The following is a 24,375-nucleotide window of genomic DNA, read 5'->3' as shown; positions in this document are numbered from 1 at the left end:
TAAATAATCTACTAAATATTAAAATTTCATATTTGTGTGTAATGAGTGGTTTCTTTTGTTAACAAATCCTTCAAAACTGAAACAAAAGTAAAACTTTTGGCAAAATATAAGTTGGTGCTGTGAGCAGGATTTGTGAAACAAAAGAAAGAGGTTAAGACTAATCAAGTTTTTATTCCCAGATGGGAAGATTTGTCTTATTGCTCCTTAGCTACTGAACGGGGCATACTCACTGAAGGTGTGAGAATTAGGACCCCAAATTAAATCAGGCCAAACCTTTTGAAGTCACTGAATGTTTGTGGCTCATGCCAAATAAGACAGGACAAGAATATACCAAGCTGGGTCAGACAGGCTGGACCCTTGACTCTGCCCACTGTGAGATATATGAAAACAAATTAAAATTGTTGAAGAGAAAATTGGAGAAAGCGTTATGCAATTTGTAAGGACTATTGTCCATGTTACAATGTCAGAATTACATTTTAGCTGACCAGGTCTCCACTTTTCAGTCGGTAGCCCAAAAAGCAGTGGTAAAGACTGCACAAGCTAAATATGGAAAGTGTTGTGGCAAGGTTAACAAAAAGAAAGTTCATCTGGCAACAGCTAAAGTAGAGACAGACTGGGATGCTTGGGATGGGAGATAAATCCCTTCAAGTTTTATGGGCCTGCCCAAACTGTAAAGTTTTGGGAAGACAATGGAACATAAATTTTACCTAAAGCTAAACAAATGTGGCTTCCCAGGTAGCACAATGGTAAAGAATCTACCTACTAATGCAGGAAAGAGATGCAGGTTCGCTTTCTGGGTCAGGAAGACACCCTGGAGGAGGAAATGGCAACCCACTCCAATATTCTTGCTGGGAAAATCCCATGGACAGGGGAGCCTAAAGGGCTACAGTCCGTGAGGTCACAAAGAGTTGAATACAACTAAGCAACTGAACACACTGAGCACATATTGAACTCAACACCTTGCTCCTGGGTTCTGAGTTTCAGGGGACGCAGGACTGGGGCTAACTCCCCATCGAGGACACCCGTCTTTTCTTGGGCTTTCCTGGTGGCTCATTGGTAAAGAGTCCATCTGCCAATGCAGGAAACTCAGGTTAGACCCCAGGGTCAGGAAGATCCCTTGGAGAAGGAAATGGCAACCCATTCTGTATTCTTGTCTGGGAAATCCCATGGACAGAGGAGCCTCAGGGCCTATAGTCCATGTGGTTGCAAAAGAGTCAGACACAGCCAAGTGACTAAACAACAAAACAAAAGATAATGGAATTTAAAACTCCCCAGATGAAAAAAACGAAGCTCAAAAATATATAAGGCTATTTGTTTTCTGGCAACAGTGTATTCCATATTTGGGGCAGATATTGAGTACACTTTACAAACTGACTTGATATGAAGAAATTTTAAGGAAAGAAAATGCAAATAAGAAAAGAGCTTTTAGATAGACTCTAGTAAGAATAATTATGCTTTAGGAATGTCTACTAAACACTGCTTCCTTTTACAGAGAAACAAAAGGTTTAGAACTATTAATGAATATATTTGGTATCATTCTGAGATGTTCTTTATAAGAAAGTAAATATTTTTTAGAAATTGTCACTGGCATTTATGTCCACCAATCTACAGAATGCTAATTAATATAAAGGACAGTTCATGATCATTTAAGGAAAGTAGGATGTGTGTTTTTAGTAAAGAAAGTATGAAGGATGGAACTGCATTTTGCTAAGGGAAAAGGAAGTAGGCCTGATTTACAGGTGTCTCTTTCTGAATGGGAAAATAAAGTTATGTATACAGCGAGTGATAAAAAAAGGTTTGTGGACTCCAAGAAAAGAGTTTTATCCATGGTACAAGTTTCCTTGGGAAGTTGAACTGCTGTTGATAACAGATTTTAAGTTTCTTTACCTCTTAAGTAATCTTGTCTGTATTTGCCTTTGAAATCTTCTGTTGTTACCTTGACTGTGCTGTGCTGTGCTGTGCTTAGTCGCTCCATCATGTCTGACTGTTTGTGACCCCATGGACTACAGCCAGTGAGGCTCCTCTGTCCATAGGTATTCTCTAGGCAAGTATACTGGAGTGGGTTGCCATGCCTTCCTTGTTCCTTTGGCTAAGTGATGCTAATTGGAGCTTATGGCAAAAACAGCAAGGCAAAAGAGTGCCTTTGGGTTTCTGGAGTAGGAAATTTCCAGAGGCCAGCAGAAATCACACTACCTTTGAAAAAACAGTTATTGGCTTTTTATTGGACTTTGATAGATAAGGAACAATTGACTGTAGATCATATTATAATATTAAGACCTCAAGTGCCAATCATGCAATGGGTACAAAGTTTGTCCCAAACCCAAACGGTTGGACAAGCCCAGGAGTCCAGTATCATAAAATGGAAATGGTATATTCAGGACCGAGCCAAATCTGGGCCACATGAGGTCACTGTCTTACATGAAAAGACTTCTGAAATTCCAATTAAAGGTCTCAAGCAAGAGGCTACAGTTAGGCCTGAGATAACTGAGTCACCTGTAATATGGGGAAAGTCTTTTGACTCTTTAACTGCACAAGAAAAATAGCATGCATGGTTTACTGATGGATCCACTTTGGACTCCCCTATGGCAAGCCACTCCAGTACTCTTGCCTGGAGAATCCCAGGGACGGGGGAGCCTGGTAGGCTGCCGTCTGTGGGGTCGCACAGAGTCGGACACGACTGAAGTGACTTAGCAGCAGCAGCAGTGGCTCAGCTGGTAAAGAATCTGTCTGCAAAGCAGGAGACCTGGGTTCGATCCTTTGGTCGGGAAGATTCCCTGGAAAAGGAAATGGCAACCCACTCCAGTACTCTTGCCTGGAGAATTCCATGGACAAAGGAGCTGGGCAGGCTACAGTACTCTTGCCTGGAGAATTCCATGGACAGAGGAGCTGGGCAGGATACAGTCCATGGGGTCGCAAAGAGTTGGATACGACTGTGCAACTAAATTTCACTTTCTTTTGCTTTGTCAGCTAAATATCCAGTATTCACTTGTTTTTGGAAAGTGGTGGCATACAAACCAGTAACTATAAAATTGCGGACAACTCCTGGGGAAGGTAAACGTAGCCACTTTGCTGAGTTATATGCTGTTTATCAGATGCTAAAACAAGAGAACTCAAGTGAACGCCATATATGCACAGATTCTTGGTCGGTAACCAATGGATTGGCTACTTGACTTCCCCTATGGGTAAAGAATAATTGGCAAATTCACTCCAAAGAGTTATGGGGAAAGGAATTATGGTCTGACATTTGGGAAACTGTTCAAATTACTAATGTTTTGGTGTTTCATGTAGATTCTCAGTGTTTCAAATTCTACAGAATGGATGATATAACTATTACACATGAAAAAAACCTGAATCCAAGCAGCAGAAGTTGATTCAGACTCCAGTGATTTTAAAAGTTTGACTTTATGGAGATACCAAAAATGTGGCCATCTGGGAGAAAAAGTAGGGGGCTCAGGATTGAGATATTTCCTTAACTATGGATCTCATTAAATCTGTTAGCTTACGAGGTCAAATTTGTCAACATATTAAGCACAGAAGCTTGCCACAATTAGTCAAAGGACAATTGGCACATGGCAAGCTGCCTGGACAAATATAGCAAATTGATTATATTGGTCCATTAATTCTTGATAAAGGATGTCAAAATGTATGTACTGCTGTGAATACCTATTCTGGATATTTAGTGACCATTCCCTTCAGAAAAGTCAATCAGACTAATACTATTAAAACAATTGGAGATAATGAATTTATATTATGGTGTTTTACTTCAAATTCAGAGTGACAATGGGTCATATTTTAAAGGTAAATTAATATAAGAGTTTGCCCAGTAACATAATATGCAATGAACTTTTCATATTCCTTATATTCTCAAGCTGCTGGCTTGATTGAAAGAATGAATGGTTTGTTTAAATAGCAATTAATTAAACTTGGAGAGGGCTCTTATAAAAATCAGAGGAGTTGACTCACTGGAAAAGATTCTGATGCTGGGAAGGATTGGGGGCAGGAGGAGAAGGGGACGACAGAGGATGAGATGGCTGGATGGCATCACCGACTCGATGGACATGAGTTTGAGTGAATTCTGGGAGTTGGTGATGGACAGGGAGGCCTGGCGTGCTGTGATTCATGGAGTCGCAAAGAGTCGGACACGACTGAGCAACTGAACTGAACTGAACTTGAATACTGCTCTCAATATTTTAAACAATAAACCTATAGGAGAATTAGGAACTCCTTTGATGAGAATGACTATTCCAAATTTACAGATTCATAAAATAGACTTCCATCCTATACAACCGCATATTGGGAAATTAGCCCAGGAGCACTAGCTCCTTCCCAAGCTACTCCTGAGGCTGCCTGACTGGATTTATACTGCTTATATAACATAGACTTACTAAGGGCCTCCCTGGTGGCTCAGACTGTAAAGAATCTGCCTGCAATGCAGGAGACCCAGGTTCGATCCCTGGGTGGGAAGATTCCCTGGAAAAGGGAATGGCTACCCACTCCAGTATTGTCTGGGAAATCTCATGGACAGAGAAGCCTGGCGAGCTACAGTTCATGGGATCGCAAAGAGGATACAACTGAGCAACGAATGCTTTCAGACTTACTGAAAGATTGATATGTGCTATTTCAATTATTGGAATTACGATGCCTCCCAGACAATTTGGATTAATTAAAGAATATTCTAGTTTAGTGTTGAAAGGGATCTGTTTCCATGGGGAGTAATAGACCCAGACTACCAGGGAGAAATCTGAGTAATTTTAAAAAATGAAGGAAAGAATGATCTATTTATTAATAAACATGATCTAATTGCCCAACTGCTGATTCTTCTGTGTGTTATTGGCAAAGTACAAAACAGAGACTTATTAACAGTTAGAGTTGATGGAGTGTTTGGATCCACAAATGAAATACATGCAATTGGAGCAGGAATCTGGGTGAAGTAGCCTAACGGTCCTCCCACACCTGCTGATGTGAAGGATAATACTGTATTAGTGAGGATCCTTGGACAGGAAACATGGAGATATATGCCATTAACTCACTGTTATTTTCATGAATAGATCATTCTTAGAAGTCTGACTGTAATGTGGATTTTCATTCATGACTCAACCTGCAAGGATATACTACAATAAAAAGAAAAATATGAAGAAAGCTATTGGGGAAATTTCAGGTGAAAAAACATGAGCTGGACTTGAACTTAGGTTAGCTTCACCTGCCCAGCAAACAAGGCCCATCCTTTCTTAACTTCGACTTTCTATGGACAAAATTTATCTGTCTGCTAGATTACAGAGCACTGGTAAGGATACAGCTTAAGCCTAGAATACAAGTATTATGTGCAAATTTCATGTGCTACTTTAATAGTAACACCCACTTACTGAAACACTGTGCCAAGGTGACAGAGGGACTGCTCTGTAGACCAGTTTCTCATATTTGAGGAACCCTGCTTATTGGAGAACTCCACCAACTATTGTGAATGTACTATCCTCCCTAAATTCTTTAATATTTTTTTTTTTTAATAGTCTCTCAATTCGTTCGTATCCTATGATGTAAGCACAACTTCTGTGTATCAGTTAGGAACTCTTTTTTTCCTGGATGCCTAACACATTTTGGTCATTTATACCTAAGATTTTGAAAGGAATCAGAGTTAAAAAATTTCATAGATAAGTGTAATCATACCTTGACAGAACATTTCTGTTGTTACTAACACTGCTGCCGAAAGTTAATGGATGTAGCAGTTAATGTACAAAAGCATATTTTGCATTCATGTTGGGACTTTTTCCATACTAAGTCCCCTACTGCTCAAAAATTGTTTTCTGCATTGTTTTAACCCTTTATTTGTTTAATTGATCACTTTATTTCTATTGATATCTAGAATTCTTATGTGACTTATAGAATTAAGAAGATGGCTCATGCTATTTTGCCTTATCCCTATGCTCTTCAGCCTAAACAATCCTGAGGCTGACTGTTCAGTTCAGTTCAGTCGCTCAGTCGTGTCCGACTCTCTGCGACCCCATGAATCACAGCACACCAGGCCTCCCTGTCCATCACCAACTCCCGGAGTTCACTCAAACTCATGTCCACAGAGTCGGTGATGCCATCCAGCCATCTCATTCTCTGTCGTCCCCTTCTCCTCCCGCCCTCAACCTTTCCTAGCATCAGAGTCTTTTCCAGTGAGTCAACTCGTCGCATGAGGTGGCCAAAGTATTGCAGTTTCAGCTTTAGCATCAGTCCTTCCAATGAACACCCAGGATTGATCTCCTTTAGAATGGACTGGTTGGATCTCCTTGCAGTCCAAGGGACTCTCAAGAGTCTTATTAAGGTATAAAAGAGATAGAAAAAACTTCTGACAAAGACATCGGAAGGGGGCCAAAAGAGTACCCAGTTTGTAGTGTTAGCAATGGAGTTATTAATTAAATTAGTTATTACAATGAATCAAAAGAATGTCTGTTAGGGAAATTAAAATGAAGGCATTCTTATTCAGGCTTCAGAAGCAAGAAAGCAGGTGTCTGACCTTGTGTGGACATTGCCTGGATTCAATGCTTGCCCGCAGGCATAGCTGGTCAGGTGGCACTTTAGCTAAGAAAGGGAGTGGTCTTGGGATTCTTGAGCCCCTGGAGGTCTGGCCAGCCACTCAGGGTTTAACACACTCCTATGACTAACAAGGTTAAACAAACAATGTTGTAAAATGTTAAAGTAAAATCAAAGTTGCATTTTTGCACACAAAAGTGATATCAATGATATCAGTTTGCAACCTGGAATTATAAGCAGGAACCTCTGAAACAACAATTTGAAGTCTCATCCATGGAGTGGGCACACTGCCCAGGACCCTTTCTCAATTGGGACTCCCGACTGCTGTTAATGAGGGACTTCCCAGCACGCTGTTCAAGTCTAGATGTTGGTCGGCCCTTTTGGTGATGCCTGTGCTGTTACTCTTCTCTATTGCTTCTATTTCACTTTTCTTTTAAAGATTGCACATTGAAATTAAGGTAAATAATCTTTTAATAAATATTGAAAATGTATGTTTATGAGTAATGAGTGGTTTCTTTTGTTAATGAATCCTTCGAAATGAAAGTAAAACTTTCAGCAAAATATCCAATCAGCAGAAAGATATTCAACATCATTATATATAGAAGAAAAATAAATTTAAACCACAATGAGATACCACTACAAAACCACTAAAATAGTTAATTTTAAGAGACTGATAATACCAAGTATTGTCAAGGTTATGGAGCAACTGGAACTCTCAGTGCTGTAGACAGGAATATACAATGCTATAACCATTTCCGTTAAACTTCCCATAAGACCTCCTAGCCATATGGCTCCTACTTATTCATCCAAGTGAAATAAAAGGATGTGTGTGCAAAAAGGGGCTTCTGTGGTGGCTCAGTGGTAAAGAATCTGCCTGCAAGGCAGGAGACACGGGTTCGATCCCTAGGTCGAGAAGATCCCCTGGAGGATGAAATGGCAACCCACTCCAGTATTTCTGCCTGTGAAATCTCATTGGAAGAAGTAGCCCGGCAGGCTACAGTCCATGGGGTTGCAGAAGAATCAGATACAACTTAGCAACTAAAATAACATCTACAACAAACTTTAATATGAATCTTCACAGAAGCTTTATTCACAATTGTCAAAAGTTGAAATCAACACAAAATCTATCACCAGATTCATGAATAAACAAAATACAGTATCTTCACACAATGGAATACCAATCAACAACCACATACGTGCAACAATGTGGTTACAGCTGAAAATCATTATGTTGAGTTATGAAAGTACAGAGAATGCTTGCTGTGGTCAGAAAGTGTGACAGAATTTGAGACTAGGTGGTAAGAGGAACAATACTGCAAATAATCTTATATGCAAATAAGTTTAAATTTATCACATAGACAGTTAAGAATTGAAGCAGGGGAATGTTAAAATTAGCTCTAGCAGCAGAAAGGCTGGTTAATACAGCAGCAGAAAGGCTGGTTAATACACTATATCTAATAAAACTGTAAAGAATAAAAGAAAAAGGAAATAATACAATGTTCAAGACAGGTCTTGCCCCTAGGGAGGAGGTAAGATTTAGACCAGGAGAGGGCACTTGGGTAGATGATGCAAGTCGATGTTGTAGTCTTGGGTTAGATGCTTAAAGTCTTATGCTTGAGACTCTGATATCATGTTATTGAGAAGGAAAGTTATATGGAAAACACTATAAAAGAAAAAACATATAAAAAGTTTGTGCATGATATGATGTGTTAGTCGCTCAATCGTGTCCAACTCTTTGTGACCCTATAGACTGTGGCCCACCAAGGCTCCTCAGTCCATGGAATTCTCCAGGCAAGAATACTACAGTGAGTGGCCATTCCCATCTCCAAGGGATCTTCCCAAACCAGGGACTGAACCTGGCATAATATGATAAGGGCAGGTACAGAACAGGGATATTGGTAATATGGATGGATGGCAGAAAGGTTGCTGAGTGGGCAAAGAATGGAAACTGAAGGAGAAGAAAAAGTTAGAGATGACTTCTAGAACACTCACTCAAGAAAATAAATGAAAGAGACAGTCATTTAGTTACCAAAACTGGAGAAATGGTCCCCTACGTCTTTTAAACCCATAGAGTAAACATTACCATCCACTTGATCTGGATATAGAGTTCGCCCAAGGTCCTATAAAACCTAAAATATAAAAGGCCTGTTATAAACACGGGTAATAATATTACTCCCACAAGGAAACATGAATATGTGTTTTTTATAATACAGCATAATAGTTCTTATAATACCACAGATATAAAGAAATCCTTTAAAATCCTTAGCAGTTTATCTTTCCACCTGCAGGAGTTGACTATCATTCCATCTCTGAGAGTATTACCTATACAGTCAGTGACCTGGCTCCTCCACCCAACAGAACTCCCCCACATACTAAGAAATATGAAACTGATAGGCTGACAATATACTGTCAGATTTCAGGGCATGTGAACATAAAAACTCATGTTCCTATAAAAGAGCTGCAATAAAGGCTTGACTGAATCATATCAGGCTTTCGTTACTCACTGGAGTAACCTGTGAGTTGAAAACAAACAGCTTCTCAGCCCTACTTGCTCTGTTCTTGGCTCATCAGAAGTGAGCGAGGAAAACCAGAGACTATTTTTAAGATGATGGGAAGGTTACCAAGAACATATATTCTGATGAAATTCTCAAAGCAAGTTCACACTTTAGTTAGCAGTGTAAGTGTTTTGCCTTCATCAGAGTTTCTGATCACAAATTATAAAAAATCTATCCTAGATACTGACACTAAATATGGGACAACCTTCTGTACTCCTTTTTTCATGTCTTAAAGTCATATGGATTAAAAGTGTTGAGATTGACATATATTTAATGAATTTTCAAGTTTCATTCTGTGGAAGTATCTTGAAACGGGTCTTGAACTTCAATGGAGAAGTTTGATGATTGGGGAGAATGGAATTGTAGCATGTATATTATCATAAGTGACCAGTCCAGGTTCGACGCATACATTTTCCTCTGTTCATTCCTTTGCATTTGTGCTTTTTTAATAAAATTCTTTTTTAGAAATAAAAAAAATAAAATAAAAAAAAAAGAAGTTTGAAAATAATTAGCTTTTAATTATACTGTTCTTAAGATATACCAAATTTTGGACTTAAATTCAAGTGTACTTATAGTTTAAGTTAGAGTAATAAACAGTAATTTGGCAGGTGTCAAGAAATCCTGAATTACAAATGGACAAGAAAGCATGGGTAGGTCCTCAATTACAAAAATTCCCAATTGGCAGATATGAAAATCAAACATTACATTTATAGAAATTAATTTATGCTTCACTACTTTTTAAAAAATTTTAGTTCCTCAGTTAGTAATTCATAGTCATTTTTATTTCTACAAGTCAGATAGGTGTTGGTCACAGCAAACTTGAGTTTTTTTTTTTTTAATTTAATCATCATTGTTGTTGCACACTCACCCCAAACAGGGAGTATCTAGTAACTCTGTCTGTGGACTCTTTCTAACCGTATCATGATTATTCCTATACCATTCCAAATTTATAGTTTGAGTATAAAGCATCAAAATACATTTCAGGGCAACTCCTGGAATAAAACATAATCATTTGAATACAAATAAGTTGAGTTTATGTTTTACGAATTTTTAATTCATCTTAATCTAACCTTCACTGTACTTTTACTTACACTTGATACTTAGCTAGAAATTATAAAGACTATAAAATATGAGATTCTTATATCTGTTAGTTTTTAAAGAAGTTACAATCTGAGAGGACCGAAGATAAACAAATAAGTAAAAGACTTGGATGCATGCAAGATAATGCAGAACAACTGATACACGGGAAAGAATGTAAACAGTGAAATTATCAGTGTAGAGGGAGCCAGGAAAACAAAGTCTTTAGTTATAGCTTAGGCAAGTATGCATGAAGATCAGGAGCATCTCCTTAACTCATTCCTGGGACTTAGGATATGCTTAAGAATAAAACAAAAAACTTCAATAAGAGGTCTTATCTATTAATAATAAGGTTGGTGCCTTAGTCAGTTTCAACTGCCGGAGCAAATTACCATAGACAGGTAACTTAAACAACAAACATTTCTTCCTCAGAGTTCTAAAGGCTGGAAAGAATGAGATAAAGCTTCCAGCAGATTCGGTGTCTGCTGAAGACCCACTTTCTAGTTCATAGAAAACTGTGTCCTCACATAGGAGGAAATCAAGAGAGCTCTCTGGGGTTTCCTTTGTGGGACATTAATCCCATTCAGGAGGACTCCACTCTCATGGCCTAATAACCTCCCAAAAGGTGCACCTCCTAATACCATCACATTGGGGGTTATGATTTCAACATATGAATTTAGGGGGATACAAAGACCGACTATAACAGTTGGTGATGCAGTAAGCTTGGTACGGACCCTAGGGTTTTAATGTAGGTAATAAAATAACTATGGCTTTATCAACCATAAAGGATGACACAAAGAGTGAATCTTTAAAAATCTGCTGAGGAAAATTGCAATACTAGCAACTTCTTAGTTTCTATGACATAGGAAGGGAGTTGCTCACTAGAGGAATCCTTTGGAAGTCCTGTCTCATTAACAGATAGGAACTTTGGTGAGATTTACTCCAGAGAGGAACTGATAAACTGTGTGCTGTGTGTATATGTGTGTGTGTGTGTTTAAGTTAATAACTTGGTTATGAATTTTAGCTTAGTTCTATCAAAAGTATGTTATAGTTTTAAAACATAAAAGCTGCATAGGATCTAGTCTTTACTTTCTTCTCAATCGTTAGTAGCACCCACTCTGGTAGTTTGGATGAGATAAGGTGACTTTATATATTGGAAACCATTTTTGGTCATGGATTTTGTCATATGAAGCCAGTATTGTTTGAAAACGAGGTGACAGTGTTACTCTAACAGGCTCCTGAATTGTTCTCTGACTCGGGTTATTGCTCCTCCTGGGCAGGAAACCATGACAGGTGGCTCCACTGATTTACCAGAAGCAGTAATTGTTTAATGTGAAGGTTGTCAAGTTTCATTTTCCTGGTGCTGCTGTGCTTGCAGAAATTTGGCTAGTGAGTTAGAGAAGAAGCCAACAGGGAGAAGAAATCAATGCTCCTATCCTCCAAGACACCTCTGAAAATGCTCTGCCTCTTGGCTTTTGGTTATTCTCTTTAACTTTCTTTCTCAGCTGTCTTATATTTTACAGTCTTCAGTTCAAAGTCCTGCTTGAGTGTCTTCAAAATGTACAGGTACTTACCTTAACATGTCCTGACATCCACTATATAATTCCACTTGGCTGTTCCACTAGAATCTCAATCTCAAGATATCTAAAATTAAACCAATTACCTTCCCTGAAAAATCAGCACCTTTCCCTGACTTTTATATCCCTGTTAATTGCTAAATCATATATACAACCATGCAGACATGAGCCTTCAAAATAAATTTGACAGGATCAAGGGAACAATTTTAGTAGGAGAATGAAAAGGCCCAAAATGAAATTTGAAGTACAATAAAACATAGGAGCCTTCCACATTTCACTTCACCTAATACATAGATCTAAATATGTTGCTCTTACTAGATTGTGCCCCAAATTTATTTACAAAGTTCAAGGTAATTCTCAAAAATCTTTGGCTTCTTAAATACCTGAGTCATTTCTTAAATACTGAGTTATATCAGTGCTAGTAAATCAGATTAGAATAAAGAAAAATGAACATTAAATAGTAAGAATATATCAAATTTTACAATACCATTGATGGAAGAGAGTGCCCTGAGAATACATATTTGTTTTAAATATCTTGGTAGACATCCCCTGATAATAGAGAGGGATGCATTAATCCACCATGATCTTATTATGCTAACCATTTAGACAATCCAAACTTCTTCAGTTAGTCATCTCTCTGATAATTATTTCCACATTAACAGACAAGCATCAAAACAAATGTAGATAACTCTGTCCACTGCAGGGTATCATGAGGATTTATTCAGGGATCCTGGGTGAGTGAAGTTAAGAGCTGGATACCTGGTGTGTGGCATAAACAATGAACATGTACCCTGACTACAGCCAACATCTTCACTGTATCTGTTTGCCAACACCACTATTTCTGTGGGTCCTTGGGGAGTTGTCTGATACTGTCAGGAGGCAAGCGGTGCCATATGTCTTTATGTTTCATATAAATTGTTACCAGCTGGAGACTTCATCCAGCAGTTTGAGAGGCGGTCAACTGAACTTAAAGTTCCTATCTCTACTTCTGAATCATTTAAGTACTAAGGGACCAAATTAGTGCAAAAAGGTAGTCTAGTAGTTCCACTTGAGAAAGGCAGGTGCCCTGGCATCTCTCAGACTGCAGTTGTCATCACTGCCATTGCATTTGCTGCCTGGATGCTTGTTCTCCACTCTCCACCCAGAGCTGCACTTCTGAGTCCAAACAAAGCCCTGACGAGGCAAGCCTGGTCCTTCAAAAGAAGACTATTGCCTTTTATCTCTAATCTCTCTTAGCCAAGCTTGCCTACATGCACCCATATCCTGGCTCCTAAAACTGCAGCTCGAGGTTCCCTGTTCCTTCAGTCCCAAACACTACCTTTCTCATCTCAGTCCCCACACTCATCCAGCATAGGTATAGACCTCCACCCTGATGGAACCTGAAACCATTATCTCTCATCCCAAGTCTGTGTTTCCATCCCAGGGGCCAGCTAATTTTGTGTTTTGTCCACCTCTTCCTCTTTCTGTGGAAACAGTTTGAACGACCTTTTAGAATCTCAAGATTTCAGCCTTGAGTCCCTTCACTATTCACCTGAAACTACCACAATATTGTCAATAGGCTTTATCCCAAAATAAGATGCTTTCAGTGGTTTAAAAAGAAAAAAAAAGAATTTCAGCCTTCAGAAACTCAAAAGAACCTGAATACCTTCCTTAGCAACAAAAAGGACCCAGATTTGAAACACACAAATTTCTGTTTACCTTCCCATGTTGAATAATTTCCATTCTTCCTAATATGCAATGCCATCTCAAGAACAGATTGGAAGTATTCTCCCTTCCAATCAGATAATAAACAAAACAAGACAAATAAATGAACAATACACATACAAGTTAATTTCTAAATGGGTCACCCTGCTACAGAGATATAAGAGCATCTAATGTTAATTTCTAAGTGGGTCATACTGCTACTGAGATAAAAGGTGTGTGACAAATCTGGGGCAGGTAACAGAAGCTAAAACGAAACTACTTGGAAATGACCCACTATGAGTCAGAAAGTCAGCTGATGATATGGACTTAACAGTGTCACTGGACACTGGTAGTTTGGGGGTATAGTTTTCAGCTAATTGAGGCCTACCTATTGACTTTATACCCTGGGGGAGAAAGAGTGCTACAGAGTGTATGTGTGTGTATGTAGGGAGTGTTTAAACAAAGTAAAAAGAATTTTAAAAAGCATTTACCCATCAGGTCTAAGCAACTGTGATACTGTATAGGAACACAGGAAAACATAGGAAAAGGGACAGCATTTTCCTACAGCAGAACTGAAGATAAGGTGTGGGGCCCAGAACAACCATGAAGGCTCAGTAATAGACAGTTAAAGGTTATAGGGGCTATTTGACCTTGGAGACATTAAAAAAAAAAAAAAGAAAGAAAATCTAAGGTGTCCTCATAGCAGTTTCTAGTAAGCCCCACCTACTAAATATGTGACATTGGTCATACTACATTGTGCTCTGGTTTCCTCATCTGGAAAATGAATACAAAAACTACTGTCTAACTCTCAGAGTAATTATGTGGTAACTTTTACACATATGCCAGTACTGTGTCTATAAGTATAAAATAAAACCGATGAAAATAAAAATGCATTTTATTCCAGGGGCTAAACTGTGACTAACAAAATAATAAACAAGCATGGATCTATTAATAAAAGGCTGAAATAATTTTCTAGGAGTCAAACATTTCAAATTTTGTACTTATTTTGCTTTAGAACATATGAATCTACTATAAATGCTAATAGTCTGTGATTTCAAATAAGACCAGGATGTAAACATGTTCGGTGATCTTGAATTCCAACTAAGAAAACAACATTTGAAATTGGCACAGGGACTATAGTCTTAGCCCAGTTTAAGCTGAATATGTGTGACAAATCAAGATAATAGAAGACAGCAGATTTTCACAGCAAGTCAAAATCCTATGCTCTTGCATTAAGTTCTGCTACCAACATTAACCCTAGTTCAGTCATTATATCCTCATTTTTTGGGAAACTTACAACTGTACAAATGATTTACTAAATTTTTTCATTTTTCATCTGAATATGTTGGTGTCATTTAGGGTAGACACAGAATAAATTTTCTAAATGATTTACTGATGGGGATAATAAGCATTTAAATAAACAAGTTATATTCCTGATAGTCACATGGATATCTTTTTTCAAGAGAGCAAGTGAAAACATTAAAGAACAAGATTTCCATCTCCTCTTATTACTAATTGAAATGCTTTTCATTAATTGTGATAAAATAAATGCATTTACTAGTTAGACTGCTAACTGTCCATTATCATGTGCTGATAAGTTGCAAGAAATTGCCCTTCCTAGTGCAGTGTAACCTGAATGCTTTCTGCCCTTTCATCAGCTCAGATAAGGCGCACCAAATTATCTTTCCAACAGCAGCTGTGTCACCTGAATGCAATTAACACCTTATTAAGTGTTAAGGCATTTCTACAGGTAATAAATAAGTCATGGCTCAGTACCTTGCAATACTTCTTTAGTACAGTAGTTGACACACTCACGGTAGGCTACAGAAAAATGCTAAAAACAATTAAATAAATACTTTATAGCAATACAATTACAGGGAAAATTTTATATATTTTAGTGTTGCTGACTGCACAAGCAGTCAGACAGTATGAATCAAAGATTTCTCTTTTTATGACCACAGGGTTTCTTCTGAATGCAGGCAAACTTTAGTGTCAGAAAGCTCACACTGTATTTCTGGAATTTTTTCATTAAATTTAAATCATTAAACCATTCCTTTATAAATTTTGTTCTCACTTTCTTGCCTATACTGAAATCTTAAGATACAGAAAATATCTATGCTGCTGCTACTGCTACTGCTGCTAAGTCACTTCTGTCGTGTCCAACTCTGTGTGACCCCATAGACGGAAGCCCACCAGGCTCCCCCGTCCCTGGGATTCTCCAGGCAAGAACACTGGAGTGGGTTGCCATTTCCTTCTCCAATGTGTGAAAGTGAAAAGTGAAAGTGAAGTCGCTCAGTCGTATCCGACCCCACGGACTACAGCCTACCAGGCTGCTCCATCCATGAGATTTTCTAGGCAAGAGTACTGGAGTGGCTTGCCATTGCCTTCTCTGGAAAATATCTATAATTATTTTAATTAAAATTTGCAAGATAAATGTAGAGCAACTCAATATTTAATATACATGAGTAATTTTAAATATTTGTAGCCACTTTATATAAATAAAACCTTCACTCATTTAAAAAAAAATCTTATCCATTTCTGCTCTACAAGTCCACATACTGATAACTTATTTCATGAAGAATGGATGAAATATTTTTTATTAAAAAACAAAATACAAATATTGATAATTAAATAGGTTTTACACATACACAGATTTTTAAATAGTCTCTTTTTGCATTTCCTCTGAGATTCAAGTTTTCTACCTGTTTTCTTTTCACCTAAAGAATCATCATCGATGATTGAAGGCCAGCGTAGAATTTGTAACAACATCAGTTCTTTCAGAGGAATCGGAGAACCTTTCCTAGGTTCAGATGATAGAAATTATGATATTTGATTTCTTCACTAAATATGAGCTCTAGTTCTACTGCTGTAGAAGTCAGTTAGTAATATACATGCACACATGAGTTAAAAATTCAAGTTATTTGCAAGTTTAAGTATCCCTTTGGACTTTGCTTGCATATATTGTTAAAAAGTAAGTGATACGATTTCTTTTTCCTTACCTTGTCAGGAAACTAAGCACTGGTATTAAGTGCCACATAAATAGCTAATTGGGTGGAATGATTAGACGATTACATAAACCACTTCTCAGGTAGGAACCGCTGAGACAAGCTACAGGGGAATGTGGGTCAAAGGTTTTTTCACCCTTTTCTGTCATATAAGATTAATATTTCTTAATGAACTCCAGATTGGCAATTTTCAGCTTTCTCAATAAACTACAAATCAGATCACGAAATCTATTAGCAGGTTAAGATCTCTATAGTCCACTTCCTCATATTACAATTGAGAAATTAGAATCTAAAGAGGTTAAATGACTTGCTCAGGGTCACATAGTGAGAACCCACTTCTTATGATGCTTCATTTGGAGCATCATGAGGATTGGCATAGTGGGAGTGTATGTGTCTTCATAACATCATACCCAAGAAATATTGGGTATGATGTTCTATTACTTGTTTCTAAGAGTGGATGGAGCCAGGTGGATTAAAGTGTGTGTGTATATATATATATATATATATGAGTTAAAACACATGAGTTAAAAATTCAAGTTATTTGCAAGTATCCCTTTGGATATATTTTTAAATACAGCATATCCTAAATTTAATACTGATTTAGCTTTTGTCCACATAACAGTAGCCAGAACACTGTAAAATACTTTCCCTATATTGTGACATTTTTACCCCATATGAGCTTTCAGAATTTTATTCCACCTTTCTTTTTTAGATATGTCAGGAGTAAGCCAATAGATTTCTCATGAAGCTTCAGCATTATTAATAAAATTGTTCTTGCAACTTGCAATTTGAGGTCATTTTTGCCTTATGTGTTTTACCAAATCTTGAAATTAACTGAAATTAAATTACAAAGGCTGTGTATGATTCTTCTCAAAATATAAAGCCTTCCATAAAATAATATAAAAAATAGTTGAAGATATCAATGAGAAGAAGACATTATTTAAGGAATAGTCATAAAATATTAAGAAAAAAAATTTTAAAAAAGATTCTATAACTTTTACAATTATGGCACTTTTACATTATAATTTTCCACAATGCTCTAATGAGATTTAAATAGCATTTTAAAATAGCCCTTTCATTGTAGTTAGTTCAAATTGAGTTAAGGAATGCTATGCTTCAGAATTAGTGTTTAATTATTCTTTTGGGTCAATGGTATTTTTCCCAAAGAGGAATGATTATTATATACTAAACAGATGCCCTCAGCTATTTCTACTCTTAGCACTGTTCTCTGACAACAATTCTGAGATTTTATAAACAATAAAGATTAAAACTCAAATTGAATATCCATGATAAGATGCTCATATTACCACTAACATATTATAATCAATTTATGAATGAAAACATACACTGACTATGGTTGAGGGCTATTTTTCTTTACAATGATTACTAACTCCATTGTTGATGTAACTATACTTCTAGAAATATATATTATCAAATCAAGATATAGTGAAAGATGTATGAATAAATGTTTTAAAATATTTATTGTAACATTATCTAAATAAGCAACAGATTTAAAAAATCCCTAGTAATTAGAGAATTATTGACAAGTAAATCATGGCACATTGTTCTGGTTTATCACTTTTGCTTATTTGTCAAGATATCCTTAAATACCTATTCCTCTTATCTTTCTAAATAAAGGCTTTAGAATATTTTTAAAATATCTTTTTGACAAAAATAAAATTAAAGGGTTCAAGAGAACCACAATATTACATTTGCCATTGCCAGAAGCTAAATTGTGACCATATGCTGAAACAGGCTGTATTTTCCAAAGAGGGCCACTGCAATATAACTCATGTCACACTCTTTATTACAAGATGACATCTAGTAGTGAGGTCTCAGTTTCAAGTTTCTTCTTGAAACTTGGTTGACATTTGTGGGTACATCTATCAACAGAATACAATGAAATCTTTATGATTTCCAAGACTGGGTCATAAGTATGCCATTCATGTCCACTTTGGCTTTTTGCTTGTTTTATTTGCATGTTTAATAATGTTCTTTCTTCAAAGACTGCTCACCACACTGTGAGGAAATACAATCTAACCCATGTGGAGATACCACGTGTTGATTCTTCATTTAGATTTTATGGCCAATGGCTGAAGTTAAGATCCCCCCCAAATAGTCAACATCAACTATCAGATATTTGAATAAACAAGCCTAGAGATGAACGTATCTTCCAGCTATCGAATAATTTTTCTTTGAATTTTCCCAGTTAAGGCCCCAATCAGTTCACTTTCTGAACTCTTGAAACACATAATCTGTGATCAATAAAATGGTTATTGTTTTGCACCTAAGAACAGGGTGGTTTGTTTTACATCAATAAATATTAGAAACATATGTCTCTTTCAAGAAAGAAATAGTCACTTGCTGCTGCTGCTGCTAAGTCACTTCAGTCGTGTCCGACTCTGTGTGACCCCATAGACGGAAGCCCACCAGGCTCCCCCGTCCCTGGGATTCTCCAGGCAAGAACACTACTTCCCACTAAAAGAGAAAAAATGAGAAATTAATAAGGCATTCAAATCTCCAAATACCTGAGAACAAATAAAAAGTCTGCAGATATCACTATGAGCTAATAAAAATAAAACTTATATGCTTAAAAAAATCAAACCACCTTGCTTTAAATGCTTAGAATCAAAATTGAATTTTCAGAAAATACTTGAGTACTTTGTGAATAAAAAGAAAAGTCAAAAGGTAAAAGAAAAGTCATCAAATTTCTAAATGTTGATGACCTTGATTTCAGCTTCAATGAACCATAACAAAGACTAACTATAAAAACAGGAGAAAAGAGAAATGCTACATTTTCACTTTGAAACTATGTACAGTAGTACATATGAAAATGCTACAATGAAATAAAATGTAAGGGTTCTTGAGGATGAAATCTACTTTAAGAAAATCTTTTAAATATAATCTTAAACTACATTCAGTAAGATACCAGAGTCACAAGATGAATAAAATGCAAAAGTTTTAGTACTACCATAATGAGGAATTACTGTATCTAATAATCCAGCATCCATCAGGTTAATGTGGAGCAAGGAGTATTAACTGACATGAATGCATCATTTGACACTGTAATACAATCTGAGTATAATTTACTTGTTCCTTTGGGTTAGTGATTGTTGTCCCATCTGGACACATAAATGTCAAAAGAAGCAGATGAGGCTTATTAAACAGTTCTATGTTATAATAAAGTTGAAAGCTAAAAGGTCATTAAATCATTCATTCAAATAGTAAGATACATATTTAATAAGTAAGTACAAGGTATTAAAAGACATCTAACAAAGTCTTAGGTTATAACTAGGATGGAAAGCTCCAGGTTGGTTTCTTAAAACAGGTAAAGTCTAAGTAGATACCCGAATAGCAAATAAAACTGCACTGAATAAAGAGACAAGTGGTAAAATGTCCCAGGAAAAATTGGAAAAAGTCCAAAAGAAAATAAAAGGTATGGTATATTGAAGAAACTCTGAGAAATTCAGTTTATCTGGAGCTTAAACTCTGAGAAGAGTGGCAGTAGGTGAGACTGAATAGGAATGTGGGGCCAGCATATGATATACCCTACACATCATTCTGTATTTGGTTTTATGCTGTGACTTTGAAGTGTTTTAGGTACGGAAGTGACAATCAGACTATTCTCTATTAAGAGCTCTCGGGATAGAAGCAAAAAGATCGATTAGAAGGTAGTTTGCATTGATCCAGGGAAAACACAATAGTGGCTTCAAGTAAAACAGGGACAGTGGAAATGCAGAGAAATGGCTGGGCAAATTCCAATGATGTTAAGGTAGAACTATCAATGAGATTTGTTGTAGATTTATTGACTGTGGGGCTGAGGAAGAGATTAGGTATTGAGACTGTACCACAGTTTCTGGCTTGAACTACTGAGAAGATTGTGGTGACAACCTCCGAAATAAGAAACACAAATGGAATACTCGGGTGGTGTGGGGTTATGAAGAGGCATCGATTTTTCGATGTGCTGACTTTGTGATGCCTATGGAACATCCAGGTAGAGATATTAAGGACTCTTGGATCTGGTGCTTAGGCGAATGATTCATTCTAGAGCTAATGAGTTGGAGACCAGTGGTTTACAGATGATATTTGAAACATCATGAGAGGGGATTCATTTTGAAAGAATATATCAGGAAAGAGATGTATAAAATTAATTTTATTAGTAAAATTAATTTATTAATAAAATTTATTCAATTAATAAAATTAATTGAAAACTAATCTTATTTATGGATCAGATAGAAAAAGGAGAATATTTAGAAGAAGAATAAAAGGAATAATCATACAGGTAAGAGGATATCCTAAAGAGAGTAGGGTCATAGAGGTAAAGAAACTAGAACTGATTATTAAAGAAGAATTTGTAAATAGTTCAAATGCTATAATCAGCAAAATAAATTCTGGAAAACATTCACTGACTTTAGTGTTTCTTTTTGCTAGTCCCAAACATTCAATATGGTTTGCCAAGTCTATATCTTTCAGTTCAGTTCAGTTCAGTTCAGTCACTCAGTTGTGTCCAACTCTTTGCGACGCCATGAATCACAGCGCGCCAGGCCTCCCTGTCCATCACCAACTCCCGGAGTTCACTCAAACTCATGTCCATCGAGTCGGTGATGCCATCCAGCCATCTCATTCTCGGTCATCCCCTTCTCCTCCTGCCCCCCCAATCCCTCCCAGCATCAGAGTCTTTTCCAATGAGTCAACTCTCCCCATGAGGTGACCAAAGTATTGGAGTTTCAGCTTTAGCATCAGTCCTTCCAATGAACACCCAGGATTGATCTCCTCTAGAATGGACTGGTTGGATCTCCTTGCAGTTCAAGGGACCGTTTCTACTAATTTCAGAAGAGAAATTGTTTAATCATACAATCAGAGATATTTGAGATAAATGGAGTTCTTTTTTACTATTGTGATACCATTCAAAATATACTGTATTGGGAAAAATTATGTAACAAACTTTTTTTCCTAAATTTCCCTTTGTAGTAATTGCTATAATAAATTTAATCTAATAATTATTAATTTGCTAAAGATGTCTACTTTAAAATAGTAAGCTGAGACACAAAGACATTTAGTGATCTCCTGAGGTTTTCTTAAGTACAGGAAATGTTCTTTGGACAGAGACTCATATATTCTGATACAGAGTCGTGTATACAAGACTCTAAATAAAGTCAGGCAAAGCAAATAATCTTGTTAATTTCCTGTAGAACATTTTTATAATATCCCATTATTCAGCCTTTATCATTTTCAAATAGGCATAAACAACTTTAGAGCTTCATATAATTAAAAGTTTTACACATTTTGTGTGATTCTTTAAAGCTTTCATCAGTTTGTCAATTAACAAACAAAGGGAAAAACCTCATTTATTCTAGTTATGCCTGGAAGCTGAAGTTCCTAATAAAAAGGCTTCTTCCATAAAAAATAATAAAATGCCTTTAAGAACTGACTTTCCCTAACTTTCAGAATTATAAACCAATTATCGCTCTTCCTAAGTACATTCAATACTTTCTAAGTGCAAAACAGGGAAATTCCTTCTGCACTATAATATCTCTGTGTTTAACCACACTGATCTACGTACTTTTTCAGCTAGTGGACAGCAATGGTAGACTTTCAAGCCAAATTGACTCACAACTGCTGTGGATACCTGCTATATATTTATCAAGGTTCAATTACCACATCCAGCGGAAGATAAATCCAGGAACAAAATGCACCCATACACCATATTTAGGCCTGAGCAACTAGAAGAAACGGGTGATGAAAGGGAAGAGAATTTTCACTGCTTAAAAGTCCAGTATCTTTCACTCAAATGAAATACATAAATAAAATAAATTTATCATCCAAACATTACTTTATGAGAGTAGATGGCTATATGAGACAAGGTCATACTTAAGGAAGTGGAAGAATTGAATAACAAAGGAGAAAACAGGAAGGGATTTTATTTTATTTTTTTATTTTTTATTTTTTTGCTCTTTTTTTTATTTTTTTATTTTTTTTTATGTAATTAATTTATTTTTTATTGGAGGCAAATTATTCTACAATATTATATTGGTTGGTTTTGCCATACATCGACATGAATTCGCCCCGGGTCTACACAAGTTCCCCCTCCTGAACCCCCCTCCCACCTCCCTCCTCCCTTTATCCTCCCTCTGGGTCATCCCCGCATGCCAGCCCCGAGCATCCTATAACATACATTGACCCTGAACTAGTGATTCGTTTCACATATGACAACATACGTGTTTCAATGCCATTCTCCCAAATCATCCCACCCTCACCCTCTCCCATAGAGTCCCAAAGACTGTTCTAGCATAATATAGCATGTCAGGAGATACTATTAGCTTATACAACAGTCATGGTTTTTCAAACCTTTCCTTCACTTCTTTTCCCAGATATCCACCCTCCCATCTCCAGCCATGATTCAAGGGAGATAGGCCTCAGATCCAGTTCAAAAGAGTGAATCATAATCGGTAAAGACAATCATTCTATACTGATTTCCCTGGCCAATGACTGGTTTCAGCATAAGCACATGATACAAGTTCATCCAATGAGATAGGAAAATCCTGATGAGGTTTTCTGGAAAATGTTTCCTTAATAATAAGGAGAATAAAGGAATTCCCTCACAGAAGAACTTCCCTTTCACAGAAGAACTATATAAAAAAGATCTCAATGACCCAGATAACCATGATGGTGTGAACACTAACCTAGAGCCAGACATCCTGGAGTGGGAAGTCAGGTGGGCCTTAGGAAGCATCTCTACAAAAAAAGCTAATGGAGGTGATGGAATTCCAGCTGAGCTATTTCAAATCCTAAAAGATGATGCTGTGAAAGTGCTGCACGAAATACGCCAGCAAAAATGGAAAAACTCAGCAGAGGCCACAGTACTGGAAAAGGCCAGTTTTCATTTCAATACCAAAGAAAGGCAATGCCAAAGATGTTTAAACTACTGCATAATTGCGCTCATCTCACACACTAGCAAAGTAATGCTCAAAATTCTCCAAGCCAGGCTTCAACAGTACATGAATTGAGAAATTCCAGATGTTCATCCTGGATTGAGAAAAGACAGAGGGACCAGAGATCAAATTGCCAACATCTGCTGGATCATAGAAAAAGCAAGAGAGTTCCAGAAAAATATCTATTTCTGCTTAATTGACTATGCCAAAGCCTTTCACTGTGTGGATCACAACAAACTGTGGAAAATTCTGAAAGAGATGGGAATGCCAGATCACCTGACCTGCCTCCTGAGAAATCTGTATGCAGGTCAAGAAGCAACAGCTAGAACTGGACATGGAACAACAGACTTGTTCCAAATAGGGAAAGGGGTACATCAAGGCTGAATACTGTCACCTTGCTTATTTTACTTATATGTAGAGTACATCATGTGAAATGCTGGGTTGGATGAATCACAAGCTGGAATTAAGAATGCTGGGAGAAATATCAATAACCTCAGATATGCAGATGATACGATACTTATGGCAGAAAGCAAAGAGGAATTAAAGAGCCTCCTGATGAAAGTAAAGAGAAGAGCGAAAGAGCTGGCTAAAAGCTCAACATTCAGAAAACTAAGATTATGGCATCTGGTCCTATCACTTCATGGCAAGTAGATGGAGAAACAGTGAGAGACTTTATTTTCTTGGGCTCCAAAATCACTGCAGATGGTGACTGCAGCCATGAAATTAAAAAACACTTGCTCCTTGGAAGAAAAGCTATGACCAACCTAGATAGCATATTAAAAAGCAGAGACATTACTTTGCCAACAAAGGTCCGTCTAGTCAAAGCTATGGTTTTTCTCGTAGTCATGTATGGATGTGAGAGTTGGACCATAAAGAAAGCTGAGCACCAAAGAATTGATGCTTTTGAATTCTGGTGTTGGAGAAAACTCTTGAGAGTCTCTTGGACTACAAGGAGATCCAACCAGTCCATCTTAAAGGAAATCAGTTCTGAATGTTCATTGGAAGGACTGATGCTGAAGCTGAAATGCCA

This window comes from Moschus berezovskii, chromosome 2, assembly GCF_049115385.1.
Source record: "Moschus berezovskii isolate FMDL1 chromosome 2, NW_MosBer_1.0, whole genome shotgun sequence".
Classification (NCBI taxonomy): domain Eukaryota; kingdom Metazoa; phylum Chordata; class Mammalia; order Artiodactyla; family Moschidae; genus Moschus; species Moschus berezovskii.
This window is presented reverse-complemented; position numbering follows the sequence as displayed.